Raw genomic sequence first — 21926 nt, 5'->3', positions numbered from 1 at the left:
ATTATAAATTTTTCTTCTGTGGTCTTGCTTGCAAGGTTCTGAGAAGTAAGACGTAACTCTTAGTTTACTCCTATATAGGTAGGGTGTATTTTCCCCACCTGCAACAGAAGAAAATGTGGCTTATGAAAATAAATATGAATACACCATGTTTTCTTTTAAAGAACAGAGACTGTTCCTATTAAAAATAATCTATTTGCTAAAAACAAATAGTTTCTAGAGAGTGATAGTCTCTATTTCTGTTATTTGATAAAAGTTTCCTGGAAGTCCTATTGAATATTATTACACTCCAAAGTGTAAACATCAAAAATTATAATAGGCATTATTCTGGGACGAAAGAAAATGTCAGAAATAAAATGTTGAAAGTAAAGATTGATTTAGAGGTCAGTAGTAAATTATACTATTATAACTAAGAAAGAAGGTTAAAATAGAACCTCTAAAAATGTTATTCAAATATTGGGAATTGTCAGGTAGTTGAGGATGGGGTTTCTGGAAGCTACAATTAGAAAGAAGAAGCCTATGGTACCTGAGGCCCACTGTTTTCAAATGTGTTAGGACAAGAGTCTCATGGGAAAGCAGTATAGTTAGAGAAAGTTAATTTGAGGTTGGAGAAAGAAAAGAGAAGGGGATATTTTAACTAACATTTGAGAAAAAGAAATGGATTTTTTCTTGTAACAGTCCCTGAATTTGAAATGAGAGATCAGGTTAAAATGGGAAGTACTCAAAACAATCATTAGAGTGTGAAAATGAGAGATGACCTTAAAGGAGCTTCTTGCAGGAAGATAAGCAGGAGTGAAAAGTTTGCTCAAGATAGCTCCAAGATGGACAGTGGAGGTCTTAGTTGTAGTTTACTACTGACCTCTAAATCAGGTCAAGGGTCTGAGGGGTAGGAGCAGTATGTGTGCACTGATAGAAGCAGTCACATGCTCATATATTTTGAAGGAAAAAAAAAGATTCATAAGCAAATCTTGTATAGAAATTTCTCCAGGACTACATAGATAGTAAATGTGTGTGTGTGTGTGTGTGTGTGTGAGAGAGAGAGAGAGAGAGAGAGAGAGAGAGAGAGAGAATGAATATGGGGCACAATTGCAAAGGATTGTAGTTTTAACTTGTTCCCTTCAGGAACCAATATTCAACAGGATAAACCCTTACAAAGCAAAAATAAATATTATCTGCCATTTATATGACTGATTTGTTTGTTCAAAAGCACCTGACTAATTCCATTCTTTTTTTATTAATTCACTTATGTTATATATGATTTTAGGGTTAATTTTGAAATAATTATATAAGAATGTAACATAATGAGCTCTAATTCAGAACTCAGTACTTCCCCTTTTCCTCTCTTCTTTCCTCCCCCTATTCTCTTCCCTCTATTCTAATGATCTTTCTGCTATTATTTTTTATTAGTGTTTTTTGGATATACATGAAGCAAGATTTCTGTGTTTTATTCATGTATGAATATAGGAAAGCTGGGTCATATTTATTGTACCATTGTTCCACTTTCCAGTCTCTCCTCCTTCCCTGCCCCCAGTTCTCTTCCTCTTTTCCACTGATCTCTCTATTCTGTTTTCATGGAATTCTATCTCCTTCCTTCCTTCCTTCCTTCCTTCCTTTCTTTCTTTCTCCTTCCTTCCTCCCTCCCTCCCTCCCTCCCTTTCTCTCTCTCTCTCTCCCTCCCTCCCTCCCTCCCTCTCTCCCTCTCCCTCTCCCTCTCCCTCTCTCTCCCTCTTCCTCCCCCCCCTTGTTTTATTCTAGCTTTCACATATAAACAAAAATTAGACCTTTGACATTCTGGGTCTGGCTTATTATACTTAGCATGTTATACTTTTCAGTTTCATCCATTGCAAAGCAAAATGCCATAAAGTTATTCTACTTTATGGCTGAGTAATATAACATTTTCTTTACCCATTCATGTATTGACAGGCACCTGGGTTGGTTTTGGAGATCAACTATTGTGAATTGTGCTTCTATAAATATTGATGTGGCTACATCTCTCTAGAATAATAATTTGAGATCATTTGGATATATAACAAGGAGTAGGATAGCTGAGTTCTTTGGCTTCAATGTTTTTAAGCAAAAAACATTTCCTCATCCCATGCTGAATTTATGTCTTATGATCTAATTATAAATGTTAATATCATTTAAATTACTAAGGAAACTGATTAAATCTTGGATATTAATTAAATAGCTGTTAAGTACTTGTTCAATGATAAAATGAAATGCATATGCAAATATGCTTAAGTAAAAATTGGTCTAATCTGAGCATCTTTTATAAGTAATGGAGAATGATGAAATTGAGGATCAACTTGTATACCTAAGACTTGAACAAATAACAGATTTTTTTTATTTAATGTCTTAATATCCTACTGTCTATTGTATAGCAATTTTATTGTTTCTTATCTAACTCATTTATATCAATTATTGTTCATAAAAATTTGTACACTGATTAAGACCAAGGTAATATCTGTTTATAGTAGGCAAAATTTTAATTTGCAAAGAGAGAGAGATTATTGGTAGCTCTGTCCTAATCATATGAACCCTTAGAGATGATGAATAGTATGAGGAATTTGACCTACGGTAGAATCTGTTGCTGATGTTGAAGATGAAGAGGGCTGTATGGGAATGAATTAAATTGGCATATGCAGCCAAGAATGGCTCTCAGCTGATAGCCAGCAAGGAAATAAAGACCTCATTCCCACAACCACATGGAAAAAATTCTTTCACAGCCATGTTAGTTGGGAGAAAACGAGTTTAGATTTAGATGAGAAATATTTTGGCCAACATCTGTATCTGTAATTAAGCCCTGTGAGAAAGAAATCCAGCCATTCCATGTCTGGATTTCAGGTCTACAGAAATTAGAGCTAATACCTGGATGTTGTTTGAGTTGCTAAGTTTCTGATAATAAAAACTAATACCCTTTAAAACAATAAAGATCAAACATGCTATTTAACTTGGAGTTAAAATCCTTGACTCTATCTTAACACTTAAAAAACTAATCAATATGAGAAAAGAGCCAATGATTTATAATCCATGCTGCTTATCAGATTAAGTCACACCATTTTCACAGAACTTGACATTCATGTTTACAATTTGTCATTTTAATTGACATTCTTTGCAAGTCTTGTGTGACTCATCCAGGAAAGTGGAGGAGTGAGTAAAGTTTTGTGTAAATGATGATAGTATAAAACATGGTCTGTTTCTAAAGGATGACTTTATTTAATTTTACAAATATGTATTGAACATTTTGTAGTTGACATTATTCATATTTAGCAATGTCCTTACTCTCACAATACTTAAGTTCAAGAAGTGAGAAAACATCCATTAAACAAGGAAACAAATAAATGAATGAAAATAAGTGAAATATTATTTCACGAAGTGACTTGTTCAATTTAGGCAGGGTGATATGCTGGGGATGAATCCAGTCTTGGATTGAGTGTTCAGAGTAAGTCTTTGTAAGATGTAGGTATTTAATAAGAAACATAAATGACATGATATTAGTCATGGAAAAAACTCATAAAATATGTTATTTTTTTCAGAAATAATGGCATGAATAAGGATCCTGAGACAGGAATAAGTTTAATACATTTTTGATGAGAAAATAGGTGGTTGTGTCTACAGTTTAGGAAAAAGAAAACTATAGATAAGTAAGTGTTGAATTTAGGAATGATAGAAATCAGGTCAAATGTGACCTTGCCTCTTAAAAAAGCAATAAACTGAGTTAAATCCAAAGTACAGTGGAAAGAAATATAAAGGTTTTAGAAAGGTAAATAATATGACATATTTTTTAAGTCTTAGAAATTTCATTTAAATTACTTTTCAGGAATTCAGGAGTTACTTCAATGCATTTTGGTATGTTCTTTCAAGTTTTTTTTTTAATTTTTTATTGTTGGTTGTTCAAAATATTACAAATTTCTTGACATATCATATTCCACACTTTGATTCAAGTGGGTTATGAACTCCCACCTTCACCCCATACACAGATTGTAGAATCACATCAGTTACACATCCATTGATTTACATATTGCCATACTAGTGTCTGTTGTGCTCCGCTGCCTTTCCCATCCTCCACCATCCCCCCTCCCCTCCTCTCCCCTCCCCTCCCCTCCTCTCTCTCTCTACCCCCTCCACTGTATAACCCTGAGGGTCTCCTTCCATTTCTATGCAATTTCCCTTCTCTCTCCCCTTCCCTTCCACCTCTCATCCCTGTTAAATGTTAATCTTCTTCTCATACTCTTCGTCCATACTCTGTTCTTAGTTACTCTCCTTATATCAAAGAAGACATTTGGCATTTGTTTTTTAGGGATTGGCTAGCTTCACTTAGCATAATCTGCTCTAATGCCATCCATTTCCCTGCAAATTCTATGATTTTGTCATTTTTTAATGCAGAGCAATACTCCATTGTGTATAAATGCCACATTTTTTTTATCCATTCGTCTATTGAAGGGCATCTAGGTTGGTTCCACAGTCTTGCTATTGTGAATTGTGCTGCTATGAACATCGATGTAGCAATGTTCCTGTAGTATGCTCTTTTTAGGTCTTTAGGGAATAGACCGAGAAGGGGAATAGCTGGGTCAAATGGTGGTTCCATTCCCAGCTTTCCAAGAAATCTCCATACTGCTTTCCAAATTGGCTGCACCAATTTGCAGTCCCACCAGCAATGTACAAGTGTACCCTTTTCCCCACATCCTCGCCAGCACTTGTTGTTGTTTGACTTCATAATGGCTGCCAATCTTACTGGAGTGAGATGGTATCTTAGGGTGGTTTTGATTTGCATTTCTCTGACAGCTAGAGATGGTGAGCATTTTTTCATGTACTTGTTGATTGACTGTATGTCCTCCTCTGAGAAGTGTCTGTTCAGGTCCTTGGCCCATTTGTTGATTGGGTTGTTTGTTCTCTTATTGTCTAATTTTTTGAGTTCTTTGTATACTCTGGATATTAGGGCTCTATCTGAAGTGTGAGGAGTAAAGATTTGTTCCCAGGGTGTAGGCTCCCTATTTATCTCTCTTATTGTTTCTTTTGCTGAGAAAAAACTTTTTAGTTTGAGTAAGTCCCATTTGTTGATTCTAGTTATTAACTTTTGTGCTATGGGTGTCCTATTGAGGAATTTGGAGCCCGACCCCACCAAATGTAGATCGTAGCCAACTTTTTCTTCTATCAGACGGCGTGTCTCTGATTTGATATCAAGCTCCTTGATCCATTTTGAATTCACTTTTGTGCATGGCGAGAGAAAGGGATTCAGTTTCATTTTGTTGCATATGGATTTCCAGTTTTCCCAGCACCATTTGTTGAAGATGCTATCCTTCCTCCATTGCATGCTTTTAGCCCCTTTATCAAATATAAGATAGTTGTAGTTTTGTGGATTGGTTTCTGTGTCCTCTATTCTGTACCATTGGTCCACCCACCTGTTTTGGTACCAGTACCATGCTGTTTTTGTTACTATTGCTCTGTAGTATAGTTTGAAGTCTGTTATCACTATACCGCCTGATTCACACTTCCTGCTTAGCATTGTTTTTGCTATTCTGGGTCTTTTATTTTTCCATATGAATTTCATGATTGCTTTCTCTATTTCTACAAGAAATGCCGTTGGGATTTTGATTGGCATTGCATTAAACCTATAGAGAACTTTTGGTAATATCGCCATTTTGATGATGTTAGTTCTGCCTATCCATGAACAGGGTATATTTTTCCATCTTCTAAGATCTTCTTCTATTTCTCTCTTTAGGGTTCTGTAGTTTTCATTGTATAAGTCTTTCACCTCTTTTGTTAGGTTGATTCTCAAGTATTTTATTTTTTTTGAAGATATTGTGAATGGAGTGGTTGTCCTCATTTCCATTTCAGAGGATTTGTCGCTGATATACAGGAATGCCTTTGATTTATGCGTGTTGATTTTATATCCTGCCACTTTGCTGAATTCATTTATTAGCTCTAATAGTTTCTTTGTAGAGCCTTTTGGGTCTGCTAGGTATAGAATCATGTCATCTGCAAATAGTGATAATTTAAGTTCTTCTTTTCCTATTTTTATGCCTTTAATTTCTTTCGTCTGTCTAATTGCTCTGGCCAGTGTTTCGAGAACTATGTTGAACAGAAGTGGAGAGAGAGGGCATCCCTGTCTTGTTCCAGATTTTAGAGGGAATGCCTTCAGTTTTTCTCCATTCAGAATGATGCTAGCCTGAGGCTTAGCATAGATTGCTTTTACAATATTGAGGTATGTTCCTGTTATCCCTAGTTTTTCTAGAGTTTTGAACATAAAGGGATGCTGTACTTTGTCGAATGCTTTTTCCGCATCTATCGAGATGATCATATGTTTCTTATTTTTAAGTCTATTGATGTGGTGAATAACATTTATTGATTTCCGTATATTGAACCAGCCTTGCATCCCAGGGATGAATCCTACTTGATCATGGTGCACAATTTTTTTGATATGTTTTTTTATCCGATTCGCCAGAATTTTATTGAGGATTTTTGCATCTAGGTTCATTAGAGATATTGGTCTGAAGTTTTCTTCTTTGAAGTGTCTTTGTCTGGTTTAGGTATCAGGGTGATGTTGGCCTCATAGAATAAATTTGGAAGTTCTCCCTCTTTTTCTATTTCCTGAAGTAGCTTGAAAAGTATTGGTATTAGTTCTTCTTTAAAGGTTTTGTAAAACTCTGCTGTATACCCATCCGGTCCTGGGCTTTTGTTAGTTGGTAGTCTTTTGATGGTTTCTTCTATTTCCTCAATTGATATTGGTCTGTTTAGGTTGTCTATATCCTCCTGACTCAATCTGGGCAGATCATATGACTTAAGAAATTTATCTATGCCTTCACTATCTTCTAATTTATTGGAGTATAAGGATTCAAAATAGTTTTTGATTATCTTCTGTATTTCTGAAGTGTCTGTTGTGATATTGCCTTTTTCATCCCGTATGCTAGTAATTTGAGTTCTCTCTCTTCTTCTCTTCGCTAGCATGGCTAAGGGTCTGTCGATTTTGTTTATTTTTTCAAAGAACCAACTTTTAGTTTTGTCAATTTTTTCAATTGTTTCTTTTGTTTCGATTTCATTAATTTCAGCTCTGATTTTAATTATTTCTTGCCTTCTACTTCTTTTGCTGTTGTTTTGCTCTTCTTTTTCTAGGATTTTGAGATGAAGTATGAGATCATTTATTTGTTGTTTTTTTTCTTTTTTTAAGGAATGAACTCCAAGCAATGAATTTTCCTCTTAGAACTGCTTTCAATGTGTTCCATAGATTCCGATATGTTGTCCCTGTGTTTTCATTTATCTCTAAGAATTTTTTAATTTCCTCCTTGATGTCTTCTATAACCCATTGATCATTCAGTAACCTATTGTTCATTCTCCAAGTGATGTATGCTTTTTCCTTCCTTCTTTTATCGTTGGTTTTCAGTTTCATTCTATTATGATCAGATAAGATGCATGGTATTATCTCTACTCCTTTATATTGTCTAAGAGTTGCCCTGTGACATGATATATGATCTATTTTTGAGAAGGATCTATGTGCTGCTGAGAAAAAAGTGTAACTGCTTGATGTTGGGTGGTATATTCTATATATGTCAATTAAGTCTAGGTTATTAATTGTGTTATTGAGTTCTATAGTTTCCTTATTCAACTTTTGTTTGGAAGATCTGTCCAGTGGCGAGAGAGGTGTGTTGAAGTCTCCCATGATTATTGTATGGTGGTCTATTAGACTCTTGAACTTTAGAAGAGTTTGTTTGATGAACATAGCTGCTCCATTGTTTGGGGCATAAATATTTATGATTGTTATGTCTTGTTGGTGTATGGTTCCCTTAACCAGTATGTAGTGTCCCTCTTTATCCCTTTTGATTAACTTTGGCTTGAAATCTATTTTATTTGATATGAATATGGACACTCATGCTTGTTTCCGAAGTCCATATGAGTGATATGATTTTTCCCAACCTTTCACCTTCAGCCTATGTATGTCTTTTCCTATCAAATGCGTCTCCTGTAGGCAGCATATTGTTGGGTCTTGTTTTGTGATCCATTCTACTAGCCTGTGTCTCTTAATTGGTGAGTTTAAGCCATTAACATTTAGGGTTATTATTGAGATATGGGTTGTTCTTCCAGCCATATTTATTTATTTCTGTTACTAAACATGGTTTGTTTTCCTCTTTGATTATTTTCCCCCCCTTTACTGTCCTACCTCCCACTGTTGGTTTTCATTGTTATTTTCTATTTCTAGGATTTCTGTTTGTTTGTTTTTTATAACTTCTATCTCCCTGTATATTTGATCCTTTGCTTCCTGGATTTGTTTGCGTAATTCATTGTCGAAGTGATCTTTCATTGTCTGATTTTGCTGTCTAATGTCTTCCTTGATACTCCAGATCATCTGAAGCATGTATATCCTGAATTCTTTATCTGACATTCCATCTACTGCAGCTGTTACCTCTTCTAAAGTTGCGTTGACCTGCATTGCTTGTGGTCCTTTGTTTCCTTGTCTTTTCATACTGCTTGCGTTTCTTTCCTGCAGGCGCAGGCGGCGGCTCTGCTCTCTCCTTATTCCAATTGGGGTGTCGTCACTACCACGCCGGCAGGTCACTGGGCCTGTTCTGGGCGCTGGCGGCAGCTCTGTTCTGCCCCTACTCCAATTGGGGTGACGAGTGTACCACGCTGGCAGGCCACCGGGCCTGATCCGCCGGTCGGTTGCAGGTTTGCCTACCCTGCAGGCGCGGGCGGCGGCTCTGCTCTGCCCCTACTCCAAATGGGGTGACGTGTCTGTCGTACCGGCAGGCCACTGGGCCTGTCCCGCTGGTCGGTCGCAGGTCTGCCCACCTTTCGGGCCTGGGTGGTGGCTCTGCTCTGCCCCTACTCCAATTGGGGTGTCGTGACTACCCCGTCGGCAGGTCGCTGGGCCTGTTCCTGGCACGGGCGGCGACTCTGATCTGCCCCTATTCCAATTAGGGTGATGTGTGTACCATGCCGGCAGGCTCCTGGGCCTAATCCGCCGGTCTGTCGCAGGTCTGCCTACCTTGCAGGCGCGGGCGGCGGCTCTGTCCTACCCCTCCTACCACGCCTGCGGACCGCTGGGCCTGATCTGCAGGTTGGTCACAGGTCTGCTCACCCTGCGGGCACGGGTGGCGGTTCCGCTCCGCCCCCACTCCAATTGGGGTCACGTGACCACCACACTGGCAGGGCCTGATCTGGGCGTGGGCGAAGGATCTGCTCTGCCCCTACTCCAGTTGGGGTGACGTGTGTACCACGCTGGCGGGCCGCTGGTCCTGACCCGCCAGTCTGTCACAGGTCTGCTTACCTTGCCGGCGCTGGCGGCAGCTCTGCCCTGCCCCTCCTACCACGCCCGTGTACCACTGGGTCGCTGGTCTGCCCACCTTGCGGGCGCAGTTGGCGGCTCCGCTCTGCCCCCTCTCCAATCGGGGTCACGCGATCACCACGCCGGCTAGCCGCTGGGCCTGCTCTGGGCGCTGGCGTAGGCCTGGCTCCTCCCCTCTGGCTCGACGACAAATCGAGAGAGACTCGGGTGTCTGTGCCTCACCCCCCCTACCAGGATACCAACTGTTTCTGTCGCTGCTGGTATTGATGAAGTTCTCTCCTCCGCCGCTTTCTGATGACATCAGATCTCTGCCATGTTGGTATCCTATGCGAATGGCAGCATTTCGTTCCCCTTGCCGGGCAACCAAAGCAACGGGTGAGTCCTGACCGGCCCTCAGCAGGACCTGGACAGAGAAGCAGTTTCCGCGGGCTCCTAGCCCTGGGCCAGGGCAGTTCCGGGAGCCGGAACTCGGCCGCTCCGTGCTCGGTGTATGCTCTGATAAGAGCAGGCTCCAAGAAGCAGTTTCCGCTGGCTCCTTAGCCCAGGGCCAGGGCAGTTCCGGGAGCCGGAACTCGGTCGCTCCGTGCTCAGTGTATTTTCTGATAAGAGCAGGCTCCAAGAAGCAGCCTCCGCAGGCTCCCCAGCCCTGGGCTAGGGCAGTTCTGGGAGCCGGAACTCGGCCTCCCCGCGCTCGGTGCTCGCTCCGATAAGAGCGGGCTCTAAGAAGCACCCAGGCACTGAGCCCGAGCAATCTGTCCACAAGCCGCAGGCGAATGGCAGCCTGAAATTACCTGTTCTATGGCTGAATGAGCTGCGGTCAGTCGAAAACAGGGATGGTGACGTCAGCTCTCCAACATGGTGGCCGCTGGCCTCCTCTGTGGTCTGACCGGTGTGGAGAACCGATATGGACCGCTTCCTTCTCCTGTCTCGAACCCAGAATTCAGCCCTGAGTACGATGCTTGCACGGCTGGCAGAAACTGCAGCGCTGTATCCCTGCGTCGCTATCTCCTCGTTTCCCAGCGCCGCTGCAGACTCTAGCCGCGGGGCGATTTGCTGAATAAGCAGTGTTACCCTCCGTGCAACAAATCTCTTGCGTTTGATTCCCTGTAGCCGATCCTTGTGCGATGGAAATCCTTCCTCCAGGTTCCGGAGCACCCCACTATTGCTGGAAATTCCTAACAAGATAGCCTTTAGCCGTCCTGACTTGTCATACTCCCACACAGTGACGCAGCACAAGGGGGCAATGCACTCCCCTCGCCGCCATCTTCCCGATCCAGTCTGTTCTTTCAAGTTTTGCCAAATATTTTAAAATATTGTTTTACCTCTTCTCTTGCCCATTGTTAATTTTTTTCTTTTAAAAAAACTTTGACACTCCTGTTTTTTCTGTCTTGGTTTTTCTTTGCCTGCAGTCTCTTAAATTATAAGATTTTAAAAAGTGTAAGCAGAAATTCAAAATCTATTTGCAAAATTTTGATAGACAATAATATTCACTTATAATAAGGTTTTTATTATAATCATGCTAAATTTTATCTAGTTTTTCATTTGAACTTAATCATATATGTTATTCTGGTTGTTATAAAATACCATTGAAAGATAAATAATTTTCTTTCTTCATTAATCTATTACTGGACACTTTGGCTGTTGAGAATAGTGTTGATATAATTTGTATACATATCTAATAATGGCATTGCTGGATCAGTTCTTATTTTTTAAGAACCTCCATACTCTTTTTTAAAATTGTTGTACTAATTTACATTCCCACAAACAGTATTACAACTACTGCTTTCTGAGCTTCTATTATTTTTCCTTTTTCTTATTATAGCCATTCTAATTAGAGTAGATGATACCTCACTGTGGTTTTGATTTGCATTTTCTTAATGATTAGTGATATTGAGCATTTTTTCATAACTTTTTGACTATCTGGATTTTTTAACTGAATGTTTATTAAGTCAGTTGGCCATTTTATATTTCTTTGATTTTTCTTGTTTTTGAGTTTGTGTATGTGTACGTGTTCTATATATATTCTGGATATTAATTCCATGTTGAATATTTTCTCCCATTCTGCAGTTTGTCTCTGCACTCTGTAGCTTATTTCTTTTGCTATGTATAAGCTTCTCAGTTTAGTATAATTTCCCAATTCTATTTATGTCTTATCCCAAAAAAAGAAGAAGAAGAAGAAAACCCATATAGCTGACTTGAAGTGCTTCCTCTGATTTATCTTAGGGTTGTTTTATAGTTTACATTTGAACTTTTAATACTTATGTTGAGTTTTGTATGTGGTGAGACAGAGGGGTCTAGTTTAATTTTTCTACACACAGATTGCCAGTTTTACAGGCACCATTTATTAAAGAGATTATGGCCAGTGTACATTTTGGGCAAGATAAAAATAAACAAATGCATACTACAGATGTATGCATTTATTCCTGGATTCTTTATTCTATTCCATTGGTCTATGTGATAATATTTTTGTCAGCACCATGCTCTTTGATTAATATACCTTTATAATGTTTTGAGGTCATGGATTGTGATTTTATCAGTTTTATTTGTTTTGTACAGAATTTCTTTGGATTTTTGGAATTTTATGTACTATGTTTCTTTTTTGGAAATTGCTATTATCATTTTGATGTTGATTGCTTTGGATCTCTAAACCATTTGGTTAGTATAAACAATTTATCAGTATTAAATCTTATAGTTCATGAATATGGGAAGTCTTTCTAATTTTTTGGTCCTCCTTAATTTCTCTTAGCTATGTTTATAATTTTCATTGTGTAGATCATTAATTTTCTTGATCAATTTTATTGTTGGTATTTTATTTATTTTTGTGGTTATTCAGACTGAATTATTTTCTTAGTTTTTTCCAACAAGTTTACTTTTGGTATAAAAAATACAACTGATTTTTTTAGGTTGATGTGTTCTTAAGTTTTGCTGAGTTTATTTTCAGTTCTAACAATTTCCTGGTACAGTGTTTAGAATTTTCTACATATAAATTCATACCATCTGTACATAGAGATCATCTTTCTTTTTTTCCTATTTTGATGCCCTTTACTTTTTTCTTTTTCCTAAGTGTTGGTGCTGATTTCCAGTAGTTATGGAATAAGAACAATGGAAGCAGAAATCCTTGTCTTACTCTAGATTTTAGAGGAAATGCAAATATTCACATCTTTCCAAAGATGGGGCACATTTTCAGCTATTATTCACTAAATACATTTTCAATGCCTTTCTCCTTCCCTTTTCTTTATGATTGACCATAATGCCAATATTTGTTCAAACTGTTGAGGATATTCTTCTATATTTTTTTTTTTCTTTTTGGTCTGACTGCATTATTTTAAAAACATTGTCTTCAAACCCCATAAGTTTTCTTCAACTTAACCTTTTCTGTTAAAGGCTCTCCACTATGTTTTTATTTTACTTATTGAGTTCTTTAGCTTTATGATTTCCGTTTGATTCTTAATTTAATCTTTATCTCTGTTGAATTTCTCATTAATATCATGAATTTTCTTAAAATTATTTTTGAAATTCTTTTACAACCAATTAATCAATTTACTTTTCTTTAGGGTTTGTTATTAGAATGCCATTATACTATTGGATTCCTTTTGGAACTTCATGTTACATTGTTTTTTCACACTTCATGGGTCTCTAAAATGATATTTGAAAACATGGTAAGCCAGTTGTCTCTTTTGGTTTAACTATGACATTCACAAAGTCTTTTTCTTGATCACGTGTCTTAATGTGTTGCTTAGAATATGTTGGTATTGGTAGCTATAGTCAATGTTAGTGATGCCTGTGGTTATCTCAATCATATAAAATGGGATATTTATGATATTTCTCTGCCAGATGTGATAAGGCTATCTGAGGCAGGGGGGTTTAACCAGAGGTCCTATGTGTAGCACATGTGGCTACTAATATAGAGCATGTTATGAGGGGATAGGGCCATTCTGATGAGTCCAGGTGAGCACATTCAACACTATAAATAGCAGGGTCATGGTGCCCATTATTGTATTTAAGAGCCCTCTCTTGCCCTGGTCACGCATAGCAAATATCCAAGGGCTATAGAGGGGCCAGGTTGCAACAATGGTAGAAGATGAGGAATTTGTAAGTTTCAAAGTCTGCATGGGTAGCTTCATGGGGATTTTGCTGACCAGAATGTTCAGAGTAGGCTGTTCAGCTGCTTCCTAGGATTTTGGAAGACAACCTGACTATTTCCCATGGCTGCAGGAGAATGAGTTGGGATGCTCATGTGCTTCTTAGGAATATGAGTTGGTGGGTCTCATGATGGCACTGTGCAGCAGTAGTAGCTTGGGTGGAGAGATCACAATATGGGACAGACCCTTTCTTTGATGTAATGCAGCAGCTTAGTTTTTCAATAATTTTCCAAGTAAGCCCGGAGTCTATAAAGGCTTCAGTCTTCAAAAGCAGCAAATACTTTAGTTGCCCATGGTATTGTTTGGGACTTCTGGGAGTCTTCTGCTTACCCACTCCCCACCATGCAATGTCCCTCTTGGCTTGGTATGGATCTTATCTGAGGAGTAGGATGGTAGATATCCTATGCCCCATTCCCTTTATAAGGCCATCCTGATTTTCCATGCTCTGCAGTGTCTGCCACATTGCTGATGCATTTCAGCATTTTTTAAACTACCCCAGTGTAATATCACTAATGTTTGCTTTGGTTCTTTTTTTTGTGGAAAGAAACCTGCCAGATAACTCTAATCAGTTGTCCTTCCAACATCTGGGGAAATTTAGATTCCATTAATAGAAATGATAAAGAGTGAAGAAATATCTTTGCAAGAAAATCAAATATTGAATTTAATATATTTTGAATTTCAAAAGAATGTAAGAGTTTTATATTATTATTTTTCTTAATTAGTTATTTTTATTGGTAAAAAGTTCTAATGTAAAATATATTTCTTATAGTGAGAAAATACAACACAACTATAACAATGAAATGTGAATGTACTGGTGTAGTGTGTTGAGCAATTATTATGTGACAAAAAGGGTCAAAATTCAGCCCTTATATAAAGTTAAATCCTTTGCTGCATCTCTAATGACTCTTCCACCTTTTCAGTATTTGTTTTCTGGAATTATCAATTTGAATGCTTCAAACTATTATATCACTTGTCTTTGAAATAGCTATTTTATAACCAGTATTTTTTATTTTAGTGTCTGATAGAGTATCACCTAATTTTCAATAATTTAAAAATTAGAAGTAGAACATTTAATAAGCATTGCATACAGTCCCCCTTTCCCATTAAACAGTCAGTTATATAATACAGCAGATAAAACCTATATCTGTTAACTTGAGTAAGGTACAAAGCCTCATTATGATTCAATTTTAACCTTAATTAAGTAGAGATAATAATAGTATCTACTTTCTAGATTCAGAGGCAGTGATTTTAAATGAATAGTGGTTGACTGGATAGATGCTGGACATATAGACATACATATTTATACAACACTGAATATACATCTGGTACACTGAATATTTAATTAACTTTTGTGATTATTAATATCACCATAATTAAGTGGTACAATCTAAAATAATTGCAATTAAAGGAATTGTTTATATCAGTATATGACTCCTGAAGTTAAATTATATAAAGAGAGCAAAGCGTAACTGTTCTGTTTTTCACTAACAAATTCAAATTTTATGAAGATAACCCACTTCTAATCATTCATAAACAGCAATTAAACTGACATTCTAAGAATCAGAGCAAGACATTTCAAGTAAACAAAAGCTTAGATATTCTTTTCAGGCTATATCCAGCCTTCATCCCTCCAAACTTGTGAGGATTCAACATTTTTTTTTTTTAAATCTTGATTTATGCCTTAGAGAACAAAGTATAAGCCAAGGATAATTCATTGACCTGACAAAAACTACAGCAAAAAGAGAAAAAGTCAATGGGATTTGGTGATAGTTTATCACTCACGGTGACTGGGTTTATCTCTGGGCCAAAATCAATAATGTTGGGAAAAAAAACAACTTAGATGGAAGAATGCACTGAATGTCTTACTAGTTAATATGTCTATCTGTTTTTCTTTTACTTCTCTTTTTAATCCAGTGAATTATTCTTAAGGAAGCACTAATACATTAATATATGAGGAAAAATTTATCTGTGCATGATGACAGAAATAAAATTAAGTAAATTTCCCATCACTAAGTCACCAATATATCCAGTCATGTCTGAATTCATAAATTAAAGTTGGAAAGATATTTAATTGTTTTAATTAATGTTTAATCTCAAAATTACTGCTCTGTTATGCATTATTCATAAATTTGTATATCAATTAGACTTTAAAGAAATTCTCATTAACTGTTTTTTCAATGATAATTATTCAAAACAATAGAATAAAAATTATTACTTCCTACTTATTTACAGAAATTTCAATAAGAAGATTATTCTGGTATTGCCATAAAGATAAAGCTTCATTATTTTGAAAATTTTTAATCTGTATATATAATATGTTTTTGAAAAGGTACATAATATTATAGACTAACTTTAATGTGCCAAGTAATTTATATAAAATAGAAAATATTTTGTTCTTTTAGTTATTCCATGATTTCAGATCTGATCATTGTACCTGAAATTGTTTTCTCACATAACTTACTTTCAGTTTTCCTATTATTAGTAAACAAGTGAGAAAAATTATATTGACCCCTTCATAACTACAAAATGCTGGTCTCAATGTTTTGTTTATAATATATAACCTAATGCATTCAATACCCTTGTGAAGGTCGGGTGCAGTGGGGCAAGATTGTAATACCAGTGGCTCAGGAGGCTGAGGCAGGAGGATCATGGGTTCAAAGCCAGCCTCAGCAAAAGCAAGGTGCTAAACAACTCAGTAAGACCCTGTCTCTAAATAAAATACAAAATAGGACCAGGGATGTGGCTCAGTGGTCAAGTGCCCCTTAGTTCAATTCCTGGTACCCCTCCCCCCAAAAAAAAATCCCTTCTGAAGAAAATGCCAATCAGTTTTGTAATTTGCAAGCAAGGAAGTTGGTATACATACCAGGTCCAAATCTGTACCATATTCTCTGTTTTAGCCTCCATATGTGTATATACACATCATGTGTGTTAGATGGGCAGCTAACAGAAATACTGCATAACCTCTAAAATAAAAAAAAGAAAGAATAAAAGTAATAAACAGAGGCGGTTGCCCTAATAGTGTTATAATTCTTACTAAGAACTCTAATGTGTGATATTTTATCCTATGTGCAAGCTAACAAGTTATCCTGAGACAGTTCTCCACAGGCTGTTAGAAGACATAATATTTCTGGCTCAAAGATGAGATAGTTCATTTCAGTAATAGAAGTGATTCTCTATGTTATTCAGGTTTGCATCACTGTGACCAAAATACATGGCAAGAGCAACTTAGGGAAGGAAAAGTTTATTTTGGCTCACAGTTTCAGAGGTTCAGCCTATGGTCAGCCAATTCCATTTCTTTGGGCCTGAGGCGAGGCAAAACATCATGGTGTAAGGGCAGTGGAGGAGGGTAGCTGCTCATGTTCTTAAGTAGAGAGTGAGTAAGAGAGGAGACAGTAGGAATTGATACAATCCCCATGTACTAGAGCCCACAGTTACCACCTCTTTAGTCCATTCCAATTAGGATGGATTGTCTATGTGACTGCTCTTATAATCTAATCTTTTCAACTATGAATACTCCTGCATTAACACAGCAGCTTTTGGGGACATCTTTCTTCATCCTCTCGAGTCACTGGAATTATTGGTGTGCATCATCACTCTCCAGGGGCTTAACTGAATGCTTGATCCACAGGCACCGGTTGAATATTCACTCAATTCAAAATTTCCAGTGAATCATTTATTAGCAAAGAAAGTGGCAGTAATCATATGACCATACAATTTGCTAACTAGGTCATATACCCAAGCAACCAGCCCCTCTGACACTATAACAGCTTTCTAAATGTGCAGTTGAAGCATTAGCTTAGAAGATACATGATGAAAAGATGACATGATCTTTTAATGTTGCATCATATATAGCAAATAAAAAAAACGTATGGTGCTGTGTCATAGCAAGGATTACGATTCTGTAAACCAAAGCATGGAAAAAAGTAGCCCTAGTTATCATCCCTCTCATTGACCTATTAAGAATATTTTTAAAAAACATTTCCTGGCTGCATGGGTGGATTAGAGGAACTCTAGATAGAGCAAAGGGGAGGAAGGGTAAGGGAGGGGGCGTGGGGGTAGGACAGACTATGGAATAAGATGGACATCATCACCCTAAGTACACGTATGAGGACATGAATGGTGTGACTCTACTTTGAGTACAACCAGAGATATGAAAATTCGTGCTCTATAGGTGTAATATGAATTTTAATGCATTCTGCTGTCATATATAACAAATTAGGATTAAAAAAAACAGAAGGGGAACCAACAGCATAGAGCAAGGGGATAAGAGAGATGGAGGAAAGGAGAGCATGGAGAAGTACTAGGGAATGAAATGTATCAAACTATGCTATGTTTATGTACAAATATACCACAATGAATCCTTTTCATGTATACAATTATAATGCACTAGTTAATAATAATTATAATAGATAAGAGATCAGTAGAATTCACAGACTAAGAAAAGAAGATGACGATGACGAGGGGAACGGAAGTTACTGTGGGATGAGACTCAAAAAATTATGTGTGCATACAAATATGATACAATAAATCCCACTATTGTGTATAATTATAATGTACCAATCAAAACACAAAAAATAATACAAATAAATAATGAAGTAATTAAAAAAACAGAAAAAAAATTCCTGGCTGCACAACTCTTGATCACACAGGATCGGAGGTCCTGGTAGCCAAAGAGGTCACATGCATATTAGAGATGAAAAGCAAGTGTGCCATGGAAATGCAAGTTAGAGATATTGTTATGTTCTGGTAGGATTTCTTATGTTCAAGGAAGTAAGAAGTGGGGGACACTATATTGGTAGAGGTAACTGACCTTGATTAGGAAAAAGCATAGAAATGTGCATGGAATCCAGGTGATTCTTGTGGGCACCTTCTTGTATTTCTTCCACCATTGTGACCGTGAAAAAGCACATGTAAGAACCCCACACTGAAAAAGAAAGTAGGGATTACAAAACAAATTGACACCAGAACCAATTCACAGGGGCATAAGAAAATATAAAATAAGTAGGGAAATTTTAAATAAAAGACAAGTATCAATACCAATCTCAGACCCAAGGTCAAATGTACCAACAGAGGCTGTAGTTTATTCAACTAAACTCCCCCTCTGAATTCTAAAGTGTGAGGAAGGAAACAGAGAAACCATGGGGAATTTTTTTTTCCCAAAACTTATGAAGAAGAATACATTCTCACAGCAGAATGGATGAATCATAGGAGCTCTAAGACTGCACCTCAGAGATCTCCAAATTTCGGGTGCATAATTTACCATTGACACCAGTTCCTGCAATTGGAAATTTATGTCCACTTTACTGACACCACACTTCTCTCCCAACACCCCACTTTTTAGTAGGGTAACTTTGGAGGTAAAGGTTTACATTGATGCATCTTTCTTATATATAACATGTGGGTAAGTATTTTTAATACATTTGATATTCTTTGCTTTTATATTGGTGAAATTATTTAAAAATTTGGGATTATTGTGCGAAGAAAAAATGTTTATGACTAAATTGTCCATCTTGTTAGTTTGTATTCTTCTTGTCCCATCTGTTTTTTAATTTTTTAATTGGTTCCTTTTAGTTATAGGTAACAATAGGTTTCCCTTTTTGTTATTTTCTTTTCTCTGTTTTTAAACTTTCTTTTGACTTAATTACTAATTTTTATACCATTTTTCCTTGCTTATTACCTTTAACTTTAATTGTATTCTTTTAGTAGTTGCTTTAGAATGACTGATATATATATTTTTCTTATCATAGTCTAATAAGATGAATTATAAATCTCAATTATTGTTATTATTTTAGATATAAACCTTAAATTCAAAGATATACTAAAACAAGAATCAATTTCATATTTATACAAATTATTATTTGTCATTTATTTCTTTAAGTGAAATTTCATTTTCCTATGGTGTTTTTCTTTTATAAATGACTTCCTTTAAATTTTTATGTATTATAAGACTATTGGTGAGAAATTATGTGAACTTTTATGTGTCTTTCCTTCAATCTTGAAAGATATTTTTGAAGAGTAGAGATTTCTACAGTGATAATTTTTCCTCTTTTTAAGAATTCTTTTATTAATTTCTTTATTTTAATTAGGTATATATGACAGCAGAATGCATTTTGACTTATTATACACAATTGCAGCACAACTTTACATTTCTATGGTTGTACACGATGCAGCATCACACTATATATATGCAGTCATACATGTACCTAGGGTAATGATGTCCAACTCATTCCACCATCTTTCCTGCCCTCATATACCCTCACTACCCTCCCTCCACTTTGCCCAATCAAAGTTCCTCTATTTTTACCATGACTTTCCCTTCCCCAGTATGAATCAGCATCCACTTATCAGAGAGAACATTTGGCCTTCAGTTTCTTGGAGTTAGCTTTCTTTACTTATCATCATTACTAACAACTCCATCCATTTACCTGCAAATGCCATAATTTTATTCTCTTTCCATGCTGAGTAATATTCTATTCTGTATATATACCACAGTTTCTTTATCTATTCATCTACTGAAGGTCATCTAGGTTGCTTCCAAAGTTTAGCTATTGTGAATTGAGCTGTTATGAACATTGATGTGACTGTGTTTCTATAGTATGCTGATTTTAAGTTCTTTGGGAATAAACCAAGGAGTGGGTTAGCTGGGTCAAATGGTTCCATTCCAAATGGTGATTCCATCTCTAGGGAATATCCACACTGCTTTCTACAGTGGTTGCACCAGTTTGCAGTCCCACCAGCAATGTATAAGTGTGCCTTTTTCCCCACATTTTCACCGACATTTATTGTTGTCTGTATTCTTGATATCTGCCATTTTGATTGGTTAGAGATGAAATCTTAGAGTAGATTTGATTTGCATTTCTCTAATTACTAGAGATGTTGAACATTTTTTTCATATATTTGTTGATCAAATGTATATTTTCTTATGAGAAGTGTCTGTTCAGCTCCTTAACCCATTTATTGATTGGGTTGTTTTTTTGGTGTTTTTGAGTCTTTATATGTTCTGGAGATTATTCTTCTATCTGATGTGTGTGTGACAAAAATATGATCCCCAAATGCTCTCTGTTCACCTCGTTGATTTTTTTTTTTTTTCTGAGAAGAAGCTTTTTAGTTTGAATCCATCCCATTTATTCTTGATTTTATTTACTTGGGAATCAGCTTAACAAAAGAGGTGAAAAACCTCTACAATGAAAACTACAGAACATTAAAGAAAGAAATTGAAGAAGATCTTAGAAGATGGAAAGATCTCCCATGCTCTTGGATAGGCAGAATTAATATTGTCAAAATGGCTATACTAACCCAAACACTATACAGATTCAATGTGATTCCAATTATAATCCCAACATAATTCCTTATAGAAATAGAAAAACAATAATGTACTTTATTTGGAAAAATAAGAGACCCAGAATATACACAGCAATCCTTAGCAAGAAGAGTGAAGCAGGAGGCATCACAATACCAGACCTTAAACTATATTGTAAAGTTATACTAACAAAAATGTCATGGTATTGGCACCAAAACAGACATGTAGACCAATGGTACAGAATAGAAGAAGTAGAGCCAGACCCACATGAATACAGTTATCTCAGACTAGACAAAGGCACCAAAAACATACAGTGAAGAAAAGATAGCCTCTTCAACAAATGGTGCTGGGAGAACTGGAAATCTTAATCAGAAAAATGAAACTAAACCCCTATCTCTCACTATGCACAAAACTCAACTCAAAGTGGATCAAGGATCTAGGAATTAGTCCAGAGCCCCTGTGCCTGATAGAGGAAAAAGTAGGCCCAAATCTTCATCACATCGAATTAGGCCCCAACTTCCTTAAATTTTCTCTTTTTTAATACTTGTAATATGTTGCTGTGCTCTGTTTCAGTCATACTCATCCCACTAATAATCCCATTGTCATTTTCTTCTTTAGACACTAGTTATTCTTAAAATATTCTCTTTTCCACTAATGTTAAACAATTTGATCATAATGTGCATTTTGAGACACATTCATAATAAATGTGCTTATTGAAAAGGTGGCTTATTAACTCTCCTTCACCAATTGTAGAATATTTTCAGCAATTCAGATATTTAAAAATATGTTTTCTGTTATGTTTGATCTCTTCTCATAATAGGGAATTCAACTAATCAGTATTTGGCAGTTGAAAGTTGAATCAGAATTCACTGATGCTCTGCTGTTTTGTTCTTAATACCCTATTGAAGTATAATTTTCACACTTTAAAAATGGTGATGTCTGCAATATAATCGAAAAATTTTAGTGAATTTTCAATTTAGTGAATCTTAAAGTCCACAACAGTTAATTTTAAAGTTGTGAAACCATCACAACTTTCCAAATTTTAAACCTTTATTTTGCACCCAAAAAATCCCTTGTGCACATTTGTAATTACTTTCTGTTCTTAATTCTAGCACAGAACAAACAACAATACAATATATCTTTATAAGTCTGTCTTTTCTAGATATTTCATATAAATGAATTAATGTGTTTTCTTTTTAATATTTGG

This window comes from Marmota flaviventris, chromosome 8 (assembly GCF_047511675.1).
Source record: "Marmota flaviventris isolate mMarFla1 chromosome 8, mMarFla1.hap1, whole genome shotgun sequence".
Classification (NCBI taxonomy): Eukaryota; Metazoa; Chordata; class Mammalia; order Rodentia; family Sciuridae; genus Marmota; species Marmota flaviventris.
This window is presented reverse-complemented; position numbering follows the sequence as displayed.